The sequence below is a fragment of the Trachymyrmex cornetzi genome, unplaced genomic scaffold, assembly GCF_001594075.2.
Source record: "Trachymyrmex cornetzi isolate Tcor2-1 unplaced genomic scaffold, Tcor1.1 scaffold487, whole genome shotgun sequence".
Lineage (NCBI taxonomy): Eukaryota > Metazoa > Arthropoda > Insecta > Hymenoptera > Formicidae > Trachymyrmex > Trachymyrmex cornetzi.
In genome coordinates, this window is record NW_017299695.1 from 140,257 (window position 1) to 158,488 (window position 18,232).

The window sequence follows — 18,232 nt, forward strand, 5'->3', positions numbered from 1 at the left end:
TCTTTTTCTTCAACAAAATTTTAATATATTATGATAATAATATAATATTATATTAATAATAACGTTTACACGTAACATACGACTGCTGTTTCGTTGCTCCAGAAATGTGTAATTTCATATTTCATAAATTTCAATTTTATTTGGGAAATATGATCTACGCTTTATCGAAGTAAAATTGAATCACAAACGCAAGAGACTGATTGCTAATAAAAATAACACTTTCCTACAGTTATTTTTGTCGTGAGCGATGCTATCTTCGTTTTATAGTTTTCCGCGTTCGATCGATGTGGCTCTCGGCTGGTATTTTGCGCGACCTTGCCGCAAAGTTTTCTGTATTTTCATAAATTACATATCCGTGGTACGTCGCGTGTTCGCTCTTTATATAATAACGCGGACCACGTCGCGCTTCGTGCACACACGTCACTCCGTCGCACTTTGAATACGCCACCGAGACACCCCGTCCGTTTATAAGCGCCAACGGGAAATGTGAACGCAGAATAAAATGGAAATTTTGCGTTGCTCTCGAATTTGCTATATTAGCTGCCAAAGGAATCATCGAAACGTCGAATCATAAAATTGTGATTTAATAATCGAAATATTAGCACTCTTTTAATTTTAATTCTATTTTAATTTAATAAGTTTATAAAAATTTAAAAGATTTGATAATTAAGCATTGATTGATTTTTAATAAAGTTGCGTAAATAGCTGGATTCTAATTTAAGCAACGTCTATTTATAAATATCAAAGTAAAATGTATCTGAATATACAATCCATTAATTCTTTAAATATCAAACTTTTGAAATAACGTTTGTCCAATTTGGTATTTTAATAATTATTTATTAATATGCTTTGATATTTTTATAAACAATAAAATAAATCTTTTGCTCTAACGAACAGTTGCCAATACTATTAATTAAAAATTTTTTGAATAAGAGCTTTATATGGTTAATTAAAAAGTCAGTTAGCGATGATTTAAATTTAAAATAAAATCTAGACTTTCGTAAACTTGTGTGTGTGTGGATTTAAATCGTACCACAAAACTTTTAGTTTTGTGATAGTGATGTAAATAAATGCAAAGTGCTAGACATTTCGTTCCATTTAGTGACAATAGAAAAATGTGAACGGAATAAAATGGAAATTTCATGTCGTTTTCGAATCTACTGTATTCGCAAATGTTAAAGGAGTCGCTGAGGCTTCGATGTGGTTTGCAAAATATCAGTTTTAAAAAGGAAATTATATATTTTTTTTACATTATTCGTTTGACGAATGTAAGCGTGAATAAGAAGAAAAAAATGTCAACAAACATATAATTACATTTTAAATTTGATTTCAAATCTAATTTTATTATTAAAGGTGTCATTTATATGTACACGTAATGTAATGATCAAAATGTTAACAGATTATCGTGACAATATCATTACAATATTATATCGTATTTAGCGCGAAATCAAAGTCATGTTGGTCAGCACATTAAATTTACGCTAAGCGACTCTGACATTTTCAATACCATCGCGAGCTATAATCTTCGAAGCAGGATTGTCTTGTCTACTGACGATTTCAATCTGGACCAGTTCTGGATGCGGTGCCAAAACTGATATCGCTCAGCGTCGCGTTGAGAGACGAGTATCAGTTTTGCGTCTCGCTTTTGCGGGAACGTGTCGTAAATTTCGCAAAATCGATTGCGACTGGCGAGCTGGAAAGCCACATTCGGTTTACGAACGTGTGCAACATGTTTGCAGTATATTGTAACGGGTTTGGAAACAATGTATGTACAACGTGATATTTACAAAATGTCATAAATATAGACCAAATAAAACATTTATTCGAATGTTCGCAAATTTTCTGTAGTTTGTTTTGTTTTGAAATTATTCAGTCTGAATACATCTAAAATTTAAATTTGACAAAGAAGTATCGAAAAGTTTGTAATCTCGAATGACAAAATTTACATTAAAAATTTTCAATTTAAAATGAACAGAAATTATTTCGTAATACGCAAAAGAACTTATTTTGCTACTTTTCTATTTTAAACTTTAATAACAATGGAATTTTATTTATAGAAACAATTTAAATAAATAAAACGAAATGAATATGACGTAAAGTTAAAAACTACATATTTTAAATTTTTATTTGCTTTAAATAAAAAATTATTTTATTTAAATATATTAATTAAAAACTCAATTCATGATATAAATGCATATATATGTATATTTAGATTATATTAAAAAAATTTTTATGAAATTTTTTGTGCGGCAAAAAAAAGAGAATATATACAACAAAATGAAATATTTATTTTTATAACTATTAAAAAGATAATGTTGAGAAAGTAATATATCCTCTATTTAAAAAAAATTAATATATTTTTAACTAAAACTTTTCTGAAAATTTTAAAGCGTTCAACAATTTTGGGAGTTGTACATATTCTTTAATTTTACTTTAACGAGTGCAATTCTGGCGCACGCGTCTAATACGTTACTGATTGATCGGATTCCCAGTTCCGTTCCCGTTCCTAAATTCGCAAGAAAGCTCTGATTGCACGAGGCAAAGCTTTAATGAGCAACCTAACTGTATTCTTGTTATCTTAAGAATAATTTCGCGTTCCAGTTTACGTTCAAGAGGTTCTTCTTTGTTAAGAAATGCTTCGACTTTCTCGCAATCGAACTCATCCCGTGTCGACGCAACCTCTCTGACTGTTATTGGCTTTTGCACGGCGCCATGTATATACGGCGTCCAATTATTCGTACAATTAAACTTGAGAGACCGCATGTCTGAACACGGTAGTGTGTTCCGTTGAATAATTAACGTCAGAGAAACGGCATCACACATAACGGAAATATGATGATACGAGAAAATCATAATCCAACCGAGGCAAATTATTAAGATTTCCAATTTTTTTGTTATACAAAGTATTAATTCGTTCTCTTTTTTTCAAAATCTTTTATTTCTTTTTAGTTGGAATCATTTCTTTCAATTTAGAATTTGGGTTTATTTTTAATTAATTAATTTAATGAGAAACATTTTTTAACTTAATCAGATTTTTTAATCTTTTTTATTTTTTTTCTTGAATTAGTATTTATGAATAATTAGTTGTTTAATTTAAAAAATAATAAATATGTCAATCTTTTCAAAGAAAAATCGGTTTTAAATATGGAAAAGATATTCAATAATGTCGAGACATTCCACGTAGATTCAACATTCTGAATGATATAAATGTGTAAAATACACACACATAAAAGTATATAAAAGATTTAAATTCTCTCTTCAACAGATTTTTCAAATTCTTTCACATTTCGTATTCTTTTAGAAATATTGTAACCATAAATGATATTTGCTAATATAATGTATCTTTCTTATGAAGATGTTATATAACAAATATGCCAATAAAATGAGGGCGATTTATATGTATAGGTATGCGTAGGGAGAACCGAACATGTGTTAACACGTGCGAACATGCTCAGACAAGGCAATTTAAATGCATGAAGGTGATTGAAGTTATGCAAGCGATGCCTAATTCGACTTTAAAGTTTAACAAGGTGCTGGGCGAGAAAAATTTACACAAGTTGCAATTGCCATAGTTTCGTTATTAAAAAATCATCTTAATAAAGAGATAACAAAAAATAAAACACATATAAATAATATAAATAAAATATAAAAGCATTTATTATATTTCTACATATTTTATTTTTATTGCTTAAATATATTTATACTTCATATACATATAAGAAAATAAAAGCCTTATGTAAGATACCAAAAATTAATTTTTTAAATTTTTTAATTGTTCTTTAAATGTAATTAAAAAATAGAGTTCAATATATAACTAATTAAAGAAGTTAATAAAAAAATAATACTTAATAATCTTTACTGTTTAAAAGAAATAAAATTAATTATGACAAGCTATCACAATTTTTGACTGAAAAGGATTTTTATAAAACTTTTACAACTAAATAAAATTTTTAATATAATAAAACGTTTGCGCTTCCGCTATTTTATCAAGAAATTCTCCTCTCTATCTGCATCTATTTTATCGAATAACGATCATATGTATTGAATTGCTGAGAGTAGTGGATTTCGTGCCAAATCAATTCTGAAATCAGAATTCGGATCAAGATACTCTTGACAGAGTTTCCCGCGTAGTCCTTCCGCATCGTATCAATGACACTCCCATCTACCCTTCATGCTCCTTCTCCGATACCCTTAGGACACCTTTGATGCTCGAGACAGCGCATCGATATTCCGCTATCAATACTCTATTTCTTATTCGTCAGTCCATTCGAAGTTTCCCTAAGAAATCCGCAAATTTTTTATTCATGCGGTTTTTGCGACGTCCCAGAGTTTATTCGTTTCGCACTGTCAATATCTCCTCGAAGCCAAGGATTTACTAGTTGAAACTTCTGTAGAAACACGAAATAACAAAAGAAATCGCCCCGATTCCGGCATCAACATGTCGTTTGGGAAGATGACGACGGTGAGTTTTTAGCAGCTGATTTCCTGGCTCCACACTTTTTGCATCCCTTTTCATTCTATTTTATTCATTGTTGAGAGAGGGGGGAGGAGGAGGGAGAGAAGAGACGGAGAGGGGGAGGGGGGGGGGAAAAAAATCCCTAATAAAGTTTCTAAAAGTTTCGTATGTTTTGTACGTAGTGTAAAATAGAGGCAGTAGTTTCTCGCTTTTTTGTACCTCTCTTTTTCTCTCGGACTGTTTTTTCCCTCTCTTCGACATTTAATTCTTTAGAAGTGGAGTTTAAAGTCTCATTCAATGTCATTTCATCGTTTCTTTCATGAGTTAATTCTATTTCACACTAGAAAGAATCGCGAAAGAGTCCATTTAAAATGTTTGATCATTTTTAAAAATTTAATATTTAACTTGCTATTAATTATTGTATTAATTTTTTTATTGTATTAATTATTTGATTTTACTTAAATTATATTTTGGTTAAATAACGTATAAATTTTATGTAACATTTTATTAGCATTTTAATTTTCCTCTTTTTATTATATTAACCAATATTATTAAATTTCTATTATTTTAAATATAATTATATATAAGTATATTATTTGACAAATACAAGGTTTTTACAGAAAGCGAATAATTTCTAAATTGTAGAGCATATACAGAAGTTATATAAATACATCTTAATTTTTCTGTAGAAAAAATTAAATTTTTACAAAATATTTTTATTATTTTTTTTAACAAGCTCCTTTAATGCACTTTATACTCTAATACAGTTTTGCAGTTTTTAGTCTGGCTGAATATTTCGAGATTTTTTTATGTCATTTAGTAAAAAAAGCACAAAGAAGACGCGAAAAACTTCTTACCTTTCTTTTATGATCCCATTTATTTGTTTTGACAAAAGATACGACGCTATCACTTGTAATTATTGCTCGTAAATATCTTTCATTTAAAAATATTTATTCAATTAAATATGTTTTGCACATTTTTTAATCTAATTTTTATTTTATTCTATTATTTTTAATATCATATTACTTCTCTTTTATTTTATATATTGTGAAAATTCTTATATTGTTTTAATTTTTGTTTATTTTTACAATTTCGTTACTCTTTTATTTTATTGTTCCACACATTTACACTCCATTTTATTATTTTTTATATCTTATTCTATCTATATTCATTATTTGGAGATAATAAAAAATGTCCGGATTTCATGGATAACGTTTCCGCGAATTCATTAATGAATCTATTGATATTGTATTTACTGTTTGCTTGTTAACGAGAGAAAAATAATCGATTCAGTGCTCTGTAGATTTTTAATCAAATAGCATTCACAAAATTGTCTGTACGTTGCGCATTGTGATAATCAATTTCCCATTGCAAGCGTGATCTCGTTATTACGAGGCTTTGTAAAACATTTTACGTCCTCTTTTATTAAAAAAAAAGCATGAAAAAAGAGAGTAGTATTATATTTGTAAAAAAGAAGTGGCTATATCTGTAAGTATACTGAATAAATAAAAACTCGTAATTTTAATTTAAGATTATATTATAAAGGTTATTAAAGCTCATTTTAGTATGAAATATAAATAGAAATTATATTTTTGAAATTCGAAAAATTTACATTTGAGTCAATTTTATTATTTGAAATATTAATAATTTTATAAATATATTTCGGATTGGAGAGACTATATTGTATGTATAGTTCTTAATGATAAAATAACTTGGATGTATGAGATATTTCATCCGAAAGAAATCTGACGCGGTGGGGCAATTTAACGCCGACAAAGGACTGGATATAAGCTACGGTTCTCAGCAGATATCTCGCTTGCGATGTTGATGGCGGTGATTCATGGGTTATTCGCCGTTTTAGCAGGGTCCACAAAACCCATCTCGAAGCAAGAAGCCTCCTATTCTTCGCGATATCGAGCACTATATCGTGCACTAACCGACGTCATTATCCCCCAGTCAGATAATTTCGAAATGCACGTCATTTCAACGACTCTCTCCAAGAGGGAACGAGCAGGAACTAAGAGCAAAACTATGTCACAGTATCTTCATTTGAGTGACATACGTACTGAGTAATTTATCAGAAATAGAATATCTTCTCTAACTCTTCTAGATTTGAAGATATGAAGAAATGAACATAATTTATATAATTTTGCGAAATGCAATACGTAACGCAGCAAAAATTTTTTTTTAATTAAAGCTAAAGCTTAAAAGTTTAGTTAATTTTGATTAATGTCATTACTTCAATTTTATTTTTATAAATCTGACAAATAAAACTCATGAAAAATACGTTTTATTTCGCTAAGAAAAAAAGATCCATTTGAAAAATAGACAAAATTTCTATATAATACGTATATTACAAATGTACATGTCATTAACGCCTACACGCACACGCATGCGTTTATTGATTACCAGAAAACACGTCGATATAACGGGTGTCTTAGAAATAACATGAATGTCTTATAAATGCGCTAAAAACAAAGTTTGAATATAATTTTGCCGTTCGAAGTATTTGCGTGAAATGATTTATCTGAGCATTGTCTTGTTTTTCTAATATTATAATAATTATTTTAGTCTTTGTTCATCAGAAATGTAATAATATGCAAATTGTATGCTTATCGATTATATTGTGGATTAAAACAACTCGAATTGCTTTCCTCGGGGAGAACATTTGACTAAAACAATCGTATTTATGGAATCAAATTTTTCTCGTGTCGTCGACGATTATTTCGAAAAATCGAAATTTCTTACTGAGACGATTTAGGATTGCAATTTTTCATTGAGAGACGGAAACGGCCTCGTTTTTCTTCTTTATCGTCGTATGTACGTCGTTGATCGTCATGTAACGTCCATTCGTCATCATTTACAGCAATATTGTGATGAAAACTCGGTGTAGAAAAAAAATAAAGGAAAAGAGAAGCTTGAGGACTTTCTACACAATGTCATTTTCCAAGAAGATGCTGATGACAAGTGAAGCGTAATGTGAAATATATGAGAAACACAAGATGGAAGCTGACTTTTACGTGGTCAGGAAGTTCTTTCAAAGCAAGCCGGATTTTCTTTAACGAGCTCGTTTCGAGGGTTACCCTCGAGAATTCAATGTCGATAAGCGGATTTATTTATATTGAATCCAAATGAACACGTGAATTCGTGACTTTTTGGACGAGGATTAGATATCTCGAAATCGAAAGCGAAATTATATATTCTATTAAAAAAAAAAACATTTCGACATATTCCCGAATAGTTGGAAAAATATGATGGGAAAATATGACGCAGTATGTAGAAAAGCTTTATATTTTTTAGATACTTATATTTTCAAATGTTCGCTTTCAAATATCTTGGGAAGACAAAGTTTTGAGGTAATAAATTATTTATGTGTCATATTTTTTGCACTTTTTGGGGTACTTTCGTGACATTTTGTACGTTTGCGTGTACGGTAATTACTACAGTATCCTCTCGCAAGTTGATCGATCTTGGAGCTATTGAATTTCGCGTGCAAGCCAACGTAGCGCGGTTTGCGGGTCACGTGTCTAGTGGCAATGATCAAAAGATCCATTAGGCCTCTATGGTGACCGTCGTGATTACGGCGACAGGGCGCACGATATCACAGCTTGATCACGACGCGAAAACTATGGTAGACAATTTGCTTTGTAGCAGACGAGAAACTCTTCGCTGCGAAATTTCTTTGACGTTCTAAATTATTCTTGTCGAATTTAGTATTTTAATAAATCACTAGGAAATCTCCCGTTTTACTTTATCTTTTACTAAGTTACGGCACACAACTAATTAATTTTTTGAAAGAGCTTATATTTTCAAACTGTCAATAGCTTTTATTTAAATTATTATATGCAATTAATATGATGCGTAACAGTCGAAGTTATGTGCATTCTTTTATCAAATTCGCTAATTTCACTGTATAATCTCTCTAAATTTCTTGGAGTGAAATCTTATTCCAAGTAAGAAAGTGTGAAAATGCGGTCATTTTTCGAGAAGAATGAAAATATTTCACTTTTTAAAAAAGAGTGACAATTTTCACTCCTTTTGAAATTTCATTCCTTTAGAGTTGATTAAAAAGTGAAATATTTTCACTCTTCTCCAAAAGCGACCGTATTTTTATTCTCTTAGAGTAAAATTTTACTCCAAGAAATTTAGAGAGATTCCCAAAAGTACAGTCAGTTACAGTCTGCCTATTAATCATCACAATAAAATAACTGTCCGCATTTTGCACGGTATTTCTAATGTTAACATACATGCAGTTTGCTGAAGTATCTAAAAATTTAGTTAAACATAAAATTTTTTTCAGATCTATATATATCTAATTAAGTTTTTAAATACTTCAATAAAATCGTTGTATACATTGTGATGAAATCCTGTCGAAAGATGATTACGAAGAAAAAAATTCGAATATACAAATCCAATAAAATATATGTATTATTAATAAACGATTTTTATTTTCATGGTTTTTCATTACTTCAATTACTTAAGTTATGAAATAAAATCTTATAATTTGCATATTTGTATCGCTTCCATTTGCAAGTGAAACGGATAAATCGTGCGAGATATTTACTTCGATAGAAATAGTCAATAAGTTTTCACTCGCGGGAGTTAATAAACCGTAAGTGCTGACAATCGGGCTAATTGTTCGTAGGAAATAATCGTGTTTCGATGGGTAATGCCGTGACACGCGAAGCGTGCACTTGCCGATTTGACTGTCGCTATTCGAATGACAATACGACACGCGGCAACTTTGCATACATCGTAACGCATGCCGTTACTGATCATATTGTATTGTCAAGGCTAGCCAACTTCGCTTTGTATTATAAAAATGTTTAACTTTATTACGACATAAATGTGACCGAATAATTCAACTTCTTGTATTTTAAAGTCTGATAAGCAAATTATCATAGATTTTACGCTGTTTTGTGGATTAGTTAGCATCCGCATGAGATAATGATTGATGTAAAAATTTATCTTTGGATTTTACGGCAAATGCTTTAAGTAAATAATTGTTCTCTTTTTTAATCATTTCCTGAAAAATCGAAAATTAAATGTAATAAAATTTATTAAAATTATTAATATCTGTCCTTATCTAACATATTGCAGTGTCATCTCTTGCAAGATCGAGCACCTACTATTAGACACAATTACTACTCTGCTTATGATTCTGTATCTTCGTTAAACATATATATACATGTTAATTACAGTGCACAAAAGATATTTTTTTAGGCTTTCAATTTTAGTTTCATAAACTCGATATTGTTTGTTCAAGTAATCCAAAGTGCGATGCAGTCTTATTTTATATGCATGAACTATTAAACTTTTTATCAAGCAAACGTTAATCAGTGACAGCTTGTATGAGCTAATAATAAATGAAGTTTTTATTTTTCTTTATTTTCTTATGAAATCGAGTGCATCACATTTTTTATTGTGCATGTTTTAATTCTGTAAAAAGATTTTGCAATCGGTAAAGTCAGTTTAAAGATTTTTGATGCACTGTAATTCGTGGTAGTTTCCATCACGCATTCCCTTAATTTGCAAAATCATTTCTTTTAATGGTTTATCTTAGTCTTTCATTATTTGTAATTTATACGTTATCATATAGAAATAATATTCTATAATTGTATCTTTGATTATTGTATGCTTGCATTATTATTGCATTGTTACTACAATGATATGCACAGAAATACGTGATTTGAGGGAAATGGTATAATTAATTTGTCATTAGCCTATTAATATCGCATGAACAACAATCAAAATCCGAATTACCAAATTTATGCTAATTGTCACTACAGTATGCTAATTATTAAATATATCTATGTAAGGTTACGCTGTCACCGTGTTAATTATTAAAGATCTACGTTAGTTATAGCAATAGTGTACTAAATCTGACGTATAAAAGCCAATTTGAAATTTCTATAATTAATTTCACATATAAATCTTTAACGATAAAAAACAAAAATAATAACGCAATTGAAGTAGGCGAAAGTATTCGGAAAATTAAAGTTAAGCGAGCGGCATTTGCTATTCGGCATTCGATTTCATTTGCATCAATTATATATAATTTGGTACGCCGTGATTATTTAAAAGTAGCCAATTTCATTTGAACGCTTATGCATATTAAATTTCTTCGTGGAATATTTTAATAAATCAATTCATTTCTCTCTTCCGTTATTCGCGGTAGCTCCATCGATTTCTTCTCTCGACATTGAGCGGGTTCCCTATTAAAGCACTTGTCAGATTTCCCTCACGTGTATTATGCCCATGTTCTTCCAGATAATCCTTTGAATCATTCTGCGTTATATATCTTTTGTGATTCATCAAGTAATTAATATCGAGTATATTAATTATTAAGTAACTATTACAAATTTTTTTTAAGGACATATCTTATTTCGAAAATCTATCATGATATAAAAGTAAATTTCTCTATTTTACTCATTTATATTAATTATCACATTTTAATTGGATTCATATTAATATCTTCTTCATATTAATAACTTTATCTTTCAAAGTATTGTTAAAATTAATAGTAATATCAAATATCAAGAGTATTTTTACTTATTAATTTTAATATTACACACTAATTAATACTATATCTGATATATCGTATATACGATATAGGTATATGTAAAAAATAAATATTCCAAAAGCAACTCTGGAATATTTTTATTAATAATTAAAACAAATTATACGAGATTAAATAAGAAAATGATAATTAACATCTGAGAGGTTTATAATTTTTATTCAAATTGATTTTCTTTCCCTTCTTAATTTAAACAATAAAGTATATGCAATAATTTTTTATACAAAAACATAAAAATATGTATATATAAAATATATATTTGATTTTATAATTGAATTGATAATAATATTATTGAATCTTTTTGTATTTGTGTAATTTCTCTTTTTCAACACAATTATCGTATATTATATGAAAATTTTCAACAAAGGATTTATTCATATAATACCATATCAATTAATCACGCAATAACGGTAAATGCGCACTCGCTTTACACACGTTAGTAGTACGAGGTAATAGGTCAGTGAAAGAAATTCGAAGCAGTGTGGCAGTGGAGCAAATAGAACTCGGTTAATATCGGCACGAATGAAAACCGTGCCCCGAATTACAACGGCGTTGCTTTAAGTTCCAGCTTGCAGTGTTTGCGATCAACGAAACACCGTTGATTGCGGGAGATCGAAAGCTTTACTGTTAGTTATAAAAATTTGTCATACAATAAAAAAACACGTATCCAATTGATATATTGTTTGTGAAATATATTCGTATAAAATTACGGTTAATATTTTTTGTGTCCGCTTAAAATAATGAAATAATATAATAAAAATTGCATGCATATATACATATATATATTAGGTGTTAAACTTAATTCCTGCCGTTTTTCGTCTCCAAAATTGATTTGTTTCGAAGGGAAGATGAATGAATACCTTAATCAAAGTAATTTCCTCCATTTTCTACTTTATTACTAATTAATAATACTTTATTAATAATACTTCGATTAAGGTATTTCCCTTCGAAACAAATCAATTTTAGAGACGAAAAACGGCAGGAATTAAGTTTAACACCTAATATATATGAAAATGCAAATTGAAAGTGTAGATTACGCGATGCAAAGTTAATCGAATGTTCCGCAAATCTCCAGTTTTTTAAATCTGTAAATAAATCCATTAATTATTAGAACATTAATACATGAAATTAATATGTAATTAGTATTATTATGTAATAAATATACGATTATAATAGTAATCATTTGATAATTTAATTAATAATTAATGTAAAATTATTTAATACATATAGGGAAAGAAGAGAGTTAATGTTATTGTAATATGTCCTTTATAATTTAATAAAGCGACAAAATAATTTAGTAATTCGATTAGTATTATTCAAAATAATAAATGTTAAATAAGAGAATAATACAAAAACCTATTATCGTTTAAAATCCTTCATTTAATTTTGTTTAATTATTGATAAATGGAAATATTCGGCTGCAATTAAGCGATGCATTGAAGAGTTAAACACTTCTTTGATCTCCTGACAATTCGAGATTCAAGATAGGTCGAATTGTCGTTTGCGTAGCAAATAGAGCGACACAACAATCGTGCGAAACTCGAGAACCACTATTGTAAAATCGCAGTGCCGGATCGTGTTACGCAATAGGAAGTCTCTGAAAGCTGTTTAAGTTACAGCTAATGGGAAAACGAAACATCGAGAACGAGGAAAAGCGGAAAAAAGATCCTATGTTGAGAGTTTGAATTAACCTTTTGAATTTGTACTTTCCGCAATTAAGAATTTAAAGATTAGGCAATGTAAAATTCGCGATAGAAGATTTCATTTTCTCAAATTATATCATCCTGATGTTTAAAGAAATTTTTTTTAAATTAAAAAATAAACGAATCAGGATAATGAAATAACAAAATGACAAAACAAAAATAAAATCATTTTAAATACACTGAAAAAAATTACTGAATTTTATTAAATATTTGTTTGAATGGTATTAATAAAATATTTACTAAATGTAAATATATATTTTCATTTAATTTAAGTATAATTTTATTTTAAATAAATGTTTATTTACTGTAGTGTAAGTGAATATTTTGTTAGTATTATTCAAACAAACATTTAATAAGATTCAGTAATTCTTTTCAGTTTACATATACAGGGTGTAACTGAAATAATCAGTAATTACAATATTTTTTTTTAGTTACTCAATGAGCAAAATGTCTAAAACCAACGTAATATAAGACAGCTTTAAGATATCTTTAAGAGATTTTTAAGAAAAGTTTTCAAAATATTTCACAAAGAACACGGAAAGAGATATTTTAAAATTGTCTTATACATTGATTTTATCCGTTTATTCGGCAATATTAGAAATTAATATCTCGTTAACTATTGTGAAAATTGTAAAATATAGTAGAAAACTTTTTGACTTAGTTTTATATTAGGAATAGCACTGTATGATTAGTGAGCGTTATATCAGTTATTCCCTATATATATATATATATATATATATATATATATATACCTATGTATATATACTTACCTTGCACTTATCGTTAAATAAACTGTTTGCTCGCAAATAGTAAGTAGTGGCAACGATTATTAGAAATTTTCAATGCGTTTATGATCTTTTAAAATAATAAAACCTTGTTTTATGTACCCGGAAATTGTCACACTTACATCAATGTAAATCATCATTACATTTTTTTTATTATGAGTTGAAATGAAATAGTGCTATAATAAAGCAACAAAAGCAACGCGTCATTTGTATTTCTCGTTGTCACTGGAGCAACCCTATTTTCATTCCAATTGCCGTGATATATTCGGTGGCACGAAACAGCCGTAAACACACGTTGCATATAATCGAGCTGCAGCGCTATTTGCTACCGTATTCAATCTTGAACACCGTATGTATATACGTGCATCCTAGTAATTTTCATTTATGTGTGGGAATGCCACAGTTTCCGAGTGAAGTATGAAACGCTGCTACGCTGTGGATTTATCCAACGAACGGATCCCTCAAACCGCAGCTATTTGAATTGAGTCTTAACATTAACAATTTTTGACTGATATTTATTTATTACTGATATTTATTTATGTTAATTACTTAACTTAGTTAGTTATAGCTTATTTATGTATTAGTTACTTTAAATTTGATATTTAATTACTTAATTGTATTTTAACACCAAATAAATTATTTAACGTTCAGTAATTTATTGCTTTATAAGAGTATTTATTTAAGCGTACTTATTTAAGTAGATATTCAATGAAATTATATATTTTTATATTCCTATTTTATATTCCTATATTTGATTTTCTATATTAATTTTTTCAATTTCTCTTATTTTCAACAAATAATCCGTTCACATGACTCATTCTGTACCTCATAGCTCATGCCGCAGTTTAGAGAAATATAAGGCTAAAATAAAAGAGTAAAGAAAGCGGAAGAAAAAAACGTAAGTAAATGTCACAATGGAAACTCCCACGTTGGAAGACTATGTCTTCTATATTGTTTTCGTTCTGTTTCATTAACTGAGTAAATAAAAATATCGAGAATTAACTGATTTTATCAGAGTATATTGCCACCGGCAACACAATCGGAAACACGCACTTACAACGTCGCGTCGGCCGCATAAGTATGCAACAGAATTATATCTGCAAATAATTATAAGTTTTTCCAGAAATTTCTTCGTTGTATAATATTTGCTGTTGAGAGAGTAAATTTCATGACTTGTTAATAGAACGAACCGTAATTTCACTAGATGCCTCTGATATGGATTCTTTGGTCTCAAATGCAATTCCTTGGTAGTAAAAATTTTAATTTTTTTTTATTCTCTTCGTAGAATATCTGGATAATTAAACTTCGACTAAAACATTCTATTAGAAGTAATTAATTCTGTGTAATATATATAATATATATATATATGAAATATATATAATATATATATATATACACACGTTTTTTATATAAAATATTAAGAACTTAAAGTTTAAAAAAATAAAAGCATATTATGATATTAATACAATATTAAGACATTATTAAAAGCAAGTATTTATTGAAATAATGAATTTGTTTGAACAATTTAGTTCCATTATTTCAAGTATTGAAATTCCATTCAATAACCTCCAACCGTTATTACTGAAATCCTATAAAATATCTCACAATATAAAAAAAGTATGTAAACAACAAATATACGCATATTTTTCCATCAAATGATTTTTATACTTGTTTATGTAAATTTATATATTTTTTTTAACAATTTATGGTTTATCACGATTTTAGTTAAGAAAATATTATCAGAAACATCTTCGAGAAAAAATATTATCAAGAGAAGGCATTCTCAAGTCTCCTTTTGATTTTGATGAGTTTTTAATCTATTGTTTTGTAGATAAAAATAAAGGATACGTATTTTTACATGTTCTTTTAAGATTGAAACATTCCTTAGAAAAAAATTGACTTTTTTTAAATAGCGAATATCGTCGAAACTATGAGAGATAGAAAAAAAGTTTGATGTAAAAGTGAAATGGTTTTAAGAGTACTTTAAAATAATGATTTTAAACAATTTTTGTTTAAGTAAAAAATTTTATTTATAAAAAGTAATTTCCAAAAATTGTTTAAAATTGTAATTATTAAGTACTCTTAAAACTATTCAACTTTTATTAAAAAAATTTTTTTCTGTCTAGAATAGAATTTAGTGGCTTCTTGGCTATAGGTATTGTATGCTGAAGAGAAATAAATTTTATTCATTTTTTTTGTCTCTTATAGTTTCAATGATATTTACTTTGAAAGAAAAAGAACCGATTTTCGTTTTAAGGGGTGTTTCATCTTTTAAAACGATAGAGGGCGTACACAAAAATACGTATCACTTATTTTCGTCTACAAAACAACATAACAGTTCATCAAAATTGGGGGACACTTGGATTCCTTTTCTTGTAAAATATTAATTTTAATACTGAAATAATTATTTCAAGTTTTCATTATTATTCGCTGTACGTGCGATTTTATATATATATTGTAGTATAATATATGCACATAGATTAACATACCAGTCTCCGATTTTAAGAGACACGTTCGTAAGAGAGAATTATTCAAAATTGGGAAAGATACAGTAATTACAAATCCTGTAATCTCTAACGGGATACTGCGTCAGCTGACTATTACATACATTATATATAGTTTTTAAATTTGAAATCCTGATGACGTCTCGACTCACTTCTTTATGCAACGCGAAAAAACTTTAGTTATAATAGTTTATTTTAGACGTGTTGTATAACTATTTCCCACACATGTAGCTTTCTTATCTCACTAATTCCTTAAATTAAAATTAAATGGAGAAATACACATACTTTTTTATTTAATCTTAATTTGCTCATAAAATTTTTTTTTGTTCAGGGTATGAGAAACTGGAGTATCGGGATCACTTAACTGTAAAAAGCACTAGGGGGAAAAAAAATAAAAGATATGAAAAATGCGAAAAAATGAAAAGTACAAGTGAGGTCTCGGAGAGATGCAGAAGACGCGGAAAAATATATGAAGCACGAGGAAAACTGTTATTTATGACGAGAGCTTTAACTCCCGCTTGTTCGATGAATTTTTCGAAAAATACGTAACAGTCCTGGATATTACTTTTATTATTTATTATATTATACATTTTTAGCATTTTTAAGTATAGATTTAAAGAAATAAAAAAATCGAATTAATATCGAAAAAAAATCGAACGTTTTATATACAGGATGTTTTTCGACATATCACTAGTTAATGGCAGATTCTAAAATCATTTTGAAATAAAAATTCTAATCCCCAAATGTCGAGGCTATAATAATTTTTGAATTATAATCATTTAAAACTAGCAAGCTACGTATATCGTTTAAAATTCAGGTGTGATGTAACGTAAAGTGCTAAAAGTAAAAGCTAATAATTGCCTCTTGTCAATAGGGTAAACTAGGGTATTATGGCCATACGGAAAAGATGGCCACAGGCCATAATTTCTCCGATAATTGATAAATAATGCATTTTTATAGTTATTCTTAAAGATAATCAATATTTACAGTAGTTCATATTACATAGTACACTGTTCAAAATAACAATATTATAAATATATATAGAGTACACTGTTCAAAATAACAATATTATAAATATTATCTAATATTTTTTTCTTTTGACTATCTGCAAAATTTTGCACATGTCTGCTAAAAACTGTTATAATGTCTAATAAATTACAGTTAAGCTGCCATAATCAACATTACATACACAATAAAGGTACGTAAATTGCAATGTGACTTATAATTAATACTTTTATTTTCACTATTTATTTATAAATACTACGGCTATCTTTCTTAATGTCATGGCCATCATTTCCCTAAAAATCAGATAAGATGGATACCAATGCATACTTTGTAATATTTTGATAAAATTAAAGTTCTGTTAAGTATTTTCTCTTTAATTTCGATAGTATTTGTTACTTTAAGCTTCAGTGAAAGTAATATCCCAAATATTGTTAAAAAGTAACAAGAATAAATGTATGTTTTTTGCATTTTAAAAAACTATGGCCATCATACCCGAGTTTACCCTATTGATATAAATATTACGTAATACGTAGGTGTCAAACTTAATTCCTGCCGCTCGCTACTAGAGGGTGCTGGCTCCAACGCTGGCGAGTTTCGACGATGAAGTCATATGTCTTCTGTAGTTTAGACATCGCTGAAAGTGATTCAATCCTCACAAGTTAGATTTCTCGCCAAAGAGATTTTCCAATCGATTGAAAATGAATCGCGATAAGCTGTTTTTTCGACATGTGCTTCTTCACTACTTCGACCTCAAGAAAACGGCAGCTGAAGCGCATCGCTTATTATCCGAAGTGTATGGTGATGAAACTCCATCGGAAAGAACATGTAGAGTTTGGTTTGAACGCTTCCGAAACGGTGATTTTGATATGAGAGACAAAGAATGTCCAGGATAGCCGAAAAAATTTGAAGATGTCGAGCTGCAAGAATTGCTTGATGAGAATCCAGCTCACACGCTTTTAGAATTGTCGAAACAATTAAATGTTACTCCAATGGCCGTCTCAAAACGCTTGCATGCCATGGGAAAGATCCATAAGGAAAAAACTACCACATGAGTTATCAGAAAGTGCCATTTCAAATCGTTTGACTATTGCGACTTCTTTGCTTGCCAGACAAAAAAAAAAGAGTTTTTTGTGGCACATCGTGACTGGCGATGAAAAATGGATTTATTTTGATAATCCCAAGCGGAAAAAATCATGGGTGGA

General features: G+C 28.8%; 1 protein-coding gene across 1 annotated transcript in view; it reads left to right on the forward strand.

Annotated features, from left to right (window-relative positions):
* LOC108765362 (octopamine receptor beta-1R) overlaps positions 1-18,232 on the forward strand; it is a 45,641-nt gene that overhangs the window by 1,887 nt on the left and 25,522 nt on the right. The window lies entirely within an intron of this gene.